We start from the raw sequence: 8,159 nt of genomic DNA, 5'->3' as shown, positions 1-8,159 counted from the left end.
ACATTTAACACTCTCTGACACCATTGTTGACCCTCCTTTTGCTCGTTCTAAACTTGAATAATGTGCTGTAGTTTGGAATTCTAGATACAAAGAGCGACCAAAATATTTGTGGCTGAGTGGCTGTTGCGTGATTTTGTTTCCCGTCAAATCACAGATATCAACGTCATTTATTAAACGAATAACCAACAATTATTTTTAGAACTAATCAGCTAGAGTTTTCTTAGTGCTACATGATGACAAGTGAGGTTATGTATCTGAAGGAAATGTCAAAGCGTACCACCTAAAAAGACGACGACTTGACCACAAATATTTTGAACGCTCGTTATTTGTTACACTGGGTTCGTTGAAGCAGCATAACGCTGATTTAATAAGTATTTATGTCATATATAATTTGACAGTTGATGGTTACGCTATACTCGTACGTTAACGGAGACAAAAGCAGGCACCAAGTCACTTGACCACATTTCTTTGAACGCAGGATATTTTAAATGTGATAGGATTTATCCCTCAAGAGGTATTTTTTTTTTATAATCCAACCGTTTATCTTCAGGGCAGATTCGAAGTGAATGATTTAGATTTATAAAACGAAAATACTTTTCAATAAAATTTTTACATAAATTACCGCACATTAAATTAACAATTCAAATACATGTTATGTGCAGTGTAACTCTCCAGTTGCAGATCAATGCGATATTCACTTTTCCACTTTGAAGGACATAATTATTTGCTTAGCACGTATCGTCATCACCGAGTGATGCTTGTCATTATTGAAATCAATTTTTTGTCAGTGATATTTTGGTAGCTTTGTATCGGTGCAAACTGGCACCAAATCGTGTCGATTTTTTCGCAGGAACCCATCGCAGACCCATCAACCGTTTAATTGGCGCTTGTTTGGTGCGTGTGTCCGAGATGCGTTATCACCGTGAAAGAGACGATGCGTAGGCGCACAATGACGTCTCCTCACCACCTGTAGCAAAGCCGGCGCTCGCGTCTCAACGCCAGTCGACGCGCGAACTTTGTTGTAAACGCGCCTTTCGAAACCGCCGTCGCCGCCGTCGTCGTCGTCGGTGAACCAGTGACAATTCTGTCGTCGACGATTGTTGACATGGACGCTAACCAGACGCACGTGGCCTCCACCGCTGCATCAGCCTAAGGTCAGTCCCCAAGAAATCCTCACTTTTTGACACTTGTTGGTGGCCACTTCTTCGAAGCCGGTAGCTGTTAAGTCGTTATTGTCCGGGCGTGGATTGGCTGTAAGTGGGCCCATTATGCAAATAAAGTGGTACATGCGATTATTTTTCCCGTTCATTATCGGCTAGTTTGCGACTAGACGAAAATTACGACAGTTCTGAATCAATATTTGATAAGGTCGACGAAAAACGGCGGAGTTGTTGGACCAAGTGTACTTGAAACTAATATTGTATTACTTGCGCTGCCGGATTGTTGTTGTTAACATTAACCGACATCCAATGCATTTTGTGTTTTCTCTTGGGCGAGTGATTCACTGTGCTGTTCCGTGTGCGGCTCTTCAATATTCATTTTAGAAGGACCAGAAGACCGCACAGTGCGACAATTAAGAATAATTCGGAGGTGATTTTTTGGGCAAATCAATTTACGATTTCACTTTATTCATTCGACGTTTGTAAGATCGCGTCGTTTCAAGAGTTCAGAAGGGCGCAGTTAAATTGCAGGATTTAACTGGGAAGTCGAGTGACTTTTGTCTCGCAAATTGTGCTCGAAGTGAATGCGTTTGCGATTTTAGCGTTTTTAACTGGAGGATTTTCCGGGAGAGGATTTTTTAATAAGGCCCTTTTGTTTTCGAGTTTGTGGCGCACGTACAAGCCAGTGATGGAAATGTAAATGGAATTTACCGGTATCAAGATCTTAAGGTTAATAGGTTTACGAATAGTACGAAGTCAGTTTTTGTATCTTAATTGGATTAATTTTAAGCTAAATATTTTGATATTTATAGAGTTAACACTGAGTCAACGAATACCTTAATCCTATTTTTTTTTGTGTACATAAACATTACAGAGATTATCCTGAATTTTTTTTTATTAGTACATATTAGTATTAGAAATAAACATTTTTTAAGACCAGTCTAGAAACTTTCGTTGAATTTTGTAATTATTTTTAATAAGTAATTTTAATTTTATGATTATTAACTTTTCCCAATTTTTACGACATTTTTACGGTGATTTTATCTTCATCTTGATCTTAATTTTAATTTAATTTTTAAAAGACCACTTGGAATCCTTATAAAGAAAAATCGTTTTTTTGTCATTGCCACAAATTTAGGTCAAAAAACCCTACAATTATTTGTAAACACATCGTTGCTAAGCGACACTTGTGATTGTTGGTTAGATACAAACATTTTCCGACTTGATTAGTTTTTTTTACTACCCATCCCCCTCGCAATGCAGTGCATGGTTTATGAATTAAAAGATAAGTTAAAAAAATCCACCAACTATTAGTGAAGATTCAATTAAAAACAATTCAGTGATTCTTCACTTATAGAAGGACAAGCGATACATACGAGTACATACACAGAAATTTAGTCTTTTATATTTTAAGTTTATTCGAAAAAAAGTTTTGTAATATTTTGTGCTGTTGTTATGTAATGTTTTTATTCTTATCTTATGCTCTATAATGTGTTTTCTTAATTAATTCAATGTCAAAATTATAGTTTTATTCAAACATGTACAATAAAACAAAAAGTCATGAATTCCTTTTTGCAGGGAAAGCATTAAAGTTTTTATGGGTCTAGAACGTTTCATTCATATTTTACTCATTCGAAAAAGTTATTATATCATTTCTTAGGTAAACGCTTTTTCTTTGGTGTTTAGCGTCGTAACTGTCTTTTTCTAATAGTTAGGTATTAAAGCTTCAGCAGGTAGTGTAAACTCCAAGATGATTGTACAAAGTGATCAAAAAGAAAACAAATCAAAGCAGGCGTTGCAAATTATCGGTCACGTCGTAGCGGAATCATATGCAAATAAGCGTTCAATGCATGGGCGTAGACAATTTGTGGTTTCAAACGCTACTTTATAATACATAAATCATACCTCATGAATTTTAGACGTTGGAATTATAATTGTGTAAAATAAACAAGAACAACATTTTACATTCGTAAGAGTGGGTCATTTACCAGCTTTATTGCCAAACGCGACGCCACTGGTAAACAGATTTTTCGGTGAAATGTCAAACAAACGTCAGTTTTAAAGCAACGGTATTGATCTTAACCTTGGAAATATGTAGTTTTCGATTTCGGCAAAGTTTACGGACATTTCTTGTAATTCTAAGCAACAATTATCCCAATAAATGGTAAAATGAGTTTTACAACTGAAGATAAAGCATTAATTATTAATAATTAACAATTTTTAGTGTCACTGTTATGAAATTATTAATTACTGCAGAGGACACAGTCTACCTAGATATTAATCAATTTTTATTATTATCGTATTCATTCGACATTGAGCTTTGATACATTGGACTGCTGTTTATGTGTAATGCTTGAATATCTTCCTGTTTTAAAGAGGAAGTAGAAAGTTCTCTTAATCAATCAGCATATGCATTTCTGCGGGAGAGGAAACCTTTATAGTAAAATATATCGGCAAAGTAATATACAAATTACTCGTCCAATCAATGATTTGTTTGTAGTAAATTCTGGTGTTTGCAAAATAAATTTTGTGTTCCGTTTAAAATATATTTTTGTACTGAGACAAGTTTCAATAATTCAACAGCGAATTTCTGTCCATTGCTGTTTGCTTTACAACGAATGTTTTATTTACGCTATAAGGTAATAAATTCCGGAAACCTGATTGGTAATACTGCTGCAATTAATATTTTATGTTACTTTATACGATGATTCGATTGTGTTATAAAATAAACAAGAATACAAAGAGGAACATTGAAGTTGAAATTATTTTGCCACGTAAAACTTTTAGCTAATTGATCCGTAAAAATATTTTCTAATTCTCATTTGCAAAGCAATGTAGGTGTTAAATATGAAGAGGAAGAAAATTGTTTATATAACATACATATTATTAGTGCAATAAACTTTTAGAATTTTAATCAGTGATTGTAAAAGAAAAATCTGAGAATAACAAGGTTTCCATTATGTACTGTCTGGAGGTTTGTTTATCAGTAGTGATAGTAAAATGTAGTTGGTGTTGCACAATACATTAATATGTAGATGAATACATTTGTAAATTTTACTTTACGAATACCTTTTTATGCTTATTTTAAAGGAATAGGTAAATATTGTGAATTGAGAGATTAAGCGATAAACCTTAACCCAAATACATATTAAAATGAGCTTTTTTGTAGAAATTCAGAAAACATTAATCGCGAATTTTAAGTACATATAGGTTAAAAATATGTAATTAGAATATATTATACTGAAGCGATAAAAAATAGTATATTATATCATTAAGAGTAGAAATGAGTCTTTTAAGCCGAGAGATTGAAGACCGAGACGAAGTCGAGGTCGCAACTGGGCGAAGCACAAAAAGACCTTCTACTCTGAATGATATTAACTATTTTATCTTCAAGGGGATCACAAAAAAAATTGGACATGAACTCACTAATTTATTTTTCTTTCCCTGCAGTTACATTAAAAATACAATCTTCAAATTTGCAGCTTTCAAATTTTAAGACACTAGTAATTTCTACTTCCCTTGTTATTGGTACTTGTAGCCAGATACATAGTTTGCCGCGGTCTGCGTCAGTTCTCGAGGCGAGGAATTTCGTTTTCAAAGGCATCGGACATACTACAGTTATTTGCTAAATAAAACAAAAATTATCAAAACGCGAATAGCAAACGATTACAACTTACAACTGTTTACTTTGTAACATTGAACGACCATCTTGCTTGCGCGATTTCAGATTTTGCCATCACGTCTGACAGCATGGACACGACCACAGCAAACGACTCGTTACATACCGGTACCACGGTTAAATATTAGTTCGCTTCTTTAGATGCTTTATTTTAATAGGGATATGGATAATAATTATTAAATATTTCATGTGCTTGATAATTTATTGTAATTGATAAATAAATCGTGACAAATGACTTTACGTTTGACTCGGTCTTCCAAAAATCCCTTTTAATTCTGACTGGTTGCTTTTTATTTTTCCGTCATCTGTTGTGTACTCATCGCTGTCCATTGTTCTGTTACCCTTTGTATTTTTTCCTGCAACTCACCCTTTCACAGTTGTATACTCAATTCTTCCCCTGGCCTGTTCAAAGCTGCCGAGTTCGTTTCGTTGCAACTTTTCTGTTCTTCCTTCCAAATTAAATACAACTTTTACTTAATTAATGCTACAACCAAAATGTTTTCTCTCATCATTCACTACATTAATGTCTTGCGAAATAATTTCGTAAGACAAAATTTTTGAAAATGTATACGTTCAAAAGTTTACAATTTTGTTTCGAAGTGTTGACAAACATTTCCCGCTTCCTCATTGCTTCCAAAACACTCTAAATTTCATATTTCTCTTCAACCATCTAAAATTCTTTAATCACAGAAAATTGCGTTTATTTTTTCTCAACTTTATTACACTTGATTAAAATAAACATTCTTACTTGCTTACTTACGACATAGCTCTTCGGTTCTAAAAATAACAAAATCGAACCAAAATCAATTCTTTACGTTTCCCACCGAAACTCGTTTCTTACGAACAAAAATTCGCGTTTGAATTTTTATTTTCTATCTATCTATTTATCTTTGTTAACGTACTTTAGCCGGAATTCTGTCGGACCCGCTATTTACGATATCGAAAGTGGCTGCGGTATAAATACCACAAGGATGCTCCATGATTGATGGAATCCGCGATTATTTTCAAACAGTGATACAAGTATTTTTTCGAGCTTCACCAAGCCGATGCTCACATTCGCGCCACTGAACAAAACTGAAATAACAAAAGCTCGCTTGATGCGTGTTGGACACGAAAACGGTGCCACCCACGCAGGATCCTTCCTATGTTTTATGCAATTCTACAAAGCGTTCCTCGTTGGCATCGTTTGCTTCTTCTTTCATTGCATTTGCGACGATACAGCTCGAATATGGGTTATATTGAATTTCCTCATTTCACGTTTCAATTAACTCTAAGAGAACTTTATTACTGCAGTAGAGAGGAGATGTTAACATGGCGCATTAATTCTTCGTTCTCTACTCCCCTTATTGCTTTAATTTTTTTCTAATCGAATTTCTCTATCTCACTCCAGATGTTGCAAATAGTGACTCGGGTCACAAATTACCTCCCCTCATGTCAGAACGTTTTTTATCAATAACACTGCAAGTAATGTAATTTGGAGCGGGTGGCGATATTAGTGAAAAAGATAAATTAGTTTTGCCCCTTTTTCCATCAATCAATCACTTAATACTGACTTTGTGACAGTTCAAGTTTTCGATAGTCCACTTACACCAGCAAAACAATGACCGAATTATAAATAGTCGTTGGCAGAAGATATGTTAGTTAATCAATAATCAAATTGTAATTGTGCTAATTAGATTTCCGATTTTCGCTAAATTAAGAGAAAAGTTGGTTTAATTGGTCCGACAAATTGCAAATCTCGATTAGCGGTTTAGTTTAGTTCTGGATTCACGTGAAATATAATAATTTGCATTTAGCTGAAATGGCGAGTTTGAGAGGGCGCAAATCAAATAAAAATTCATAAAGGACGTATGAAGTCGTTATTCAAGAGCTTTTTATTATTTGGTCCCTTCATGTACGTTATTAGGTATGCGGGAACAAAAAATGAACCCTAATTACGAATTCTTTTAGCGAAATGGACATTCACAAACACTGGCTTTGAATGCGAGCAGTTTTGGAATGTTTTTGTTAAGGTTTTTCGTGGAAGAATTTTGTTAGGGTTGCAATTTGTGTTTTTTCGAGTGGAGAAATATTTTGCTTACTGAATAAACAACGTAATTTTTTTAATTCTATTTACAACAGAATTGTATATTTCTTAATTTTTTATACATTGTCGATGATTTAAATAACATAATAATATTCATTTTCTTTTTTATTTCTTTGGTAACATTTTTGCATCAACCTTTGAATTGAAATGTTGCTCGATTGGGAGATAAATTCTAGTTACTGTTAGTCCTGTTTCGATTAAATATTTTCAAACGCTTTCACAGATATCGGGTGTTCACTTAAATTTATTCTCACAGTTGGCCTTGAAAAGTCGATTGTGAACGCGCCACGAATTACAGGTCACGAATCAGCTGTTTAAATCTAACCACTCTTTTTGCGTTGTTTGTGTTTTTACTCTGCAGACGGACGAGTGGTGCGTTCACAATCGACTCTTCAACGCCAGCTTTGAGGATAAATTTAAATGAACACCTCATAACTTTATTTTTACATATACCGGGTTTGTTCACAATGTGGTGTCCCTGATGTAGACCTTGCCTAATAAATGAAAACTAGTTGATGATCAATTGTTGACAGTAACACATGTGAAAGTTGTTCATTGGAGTTTCTTTTTCCCAAACGGAACTAATTTTCCAAAAAACATTTTCATTTTTGTTTGTCAAAATATTCAACTAGATACAATGCTATTTGTGCATTCCACGGAGACATCAAAACAAGAATTCTATCATTTGTGACGCTGCAGACACAGTTAAACTTTCAACGAATTCAATCGGATTTATAAATCTGGAACTGTGCATCTTGCTTTTTCATTTTGAGAGCAAAATATCCCATCGGGAATGTAAGGTGAATGTTGTAATAATTTTAATCTTCAAAAAAACATCTTATAATATAATTGTTTGAAAGAATTGCAGTTAAAACATAAAAATAAACCGAAATATTTATGTCTTCTTAAGTCGAAGAACTTTTAAAATTCTCAAACAATACGGTTTAAAATTTCATTTACACTATAAATGAATCGACTCTATCATAATTTTACTAGTTGTTTCTACAGCTGTTTTCTTAAATAAAAAATGAAATTCGTAAAATTTGCAAAAATAAAATATGTAAATATAGAATGAACATTAATTTAATAAATGGGCGGATTACTGTTAATTTAAAATTATTGGAATGTAAACTGGATTAAATTCCCACCAGTTTTGAGAAAGTGTTTTTTAAAGGAATGAATCATATATTCAATATGAATCTAAATGCTAAATTAAGAGTTCAAAATTAATGAG

The 8,159-nt window shown here is 33.6% G+C and overlaps 1 protein-coding gene across 4 annotated transcripts in view; it reads left to right on the top strand.

Annotated features, from left to right (window-relative positions):
• Positions 1-819: 819 nt before the first annotated feature.
• Positions 820-8,159, top strand: part of LOC138130067 (adenylate cyclase type 6) — a 366,957-nt gene continuing 359,617 nt past the window's right edge. For 3 of the 4 annotated variants that reach the window (XM_069046426.1, XM_069046421.1, XM_069046422.1), the window contains exon 1: positions 820-1,154. The gene's annotated coding sequence lies outside the window, so the exon portion shown is untranslated. Of the gene's footprint in view, positions 1,155-1,234; positions 1,254-8,159 lie in introns of those variants that run through there. The other variant, XM_069046423.1, reaches the window with a different exon arrangement.

The sequence above is a fragment of the Tenebrio molitor genome, chromosome 5, assembly GCF_963966145.1.
Source record: "Tenebrio molitor chromosome 5, icTenMoli1.1, whole genome shotgun sequence".
In the NCBI taxonomy this organism is placed as follows: domain Eukaryota; kingdom Metazoa; phylum Arthropoda; class Insecta; order Coleoptera; family Tenebrionidae; genus Tenebrio; species Tenebrio molitor.
This window is presented reverse-complemented; position numbering and strand designations above follow the sequence as displayed.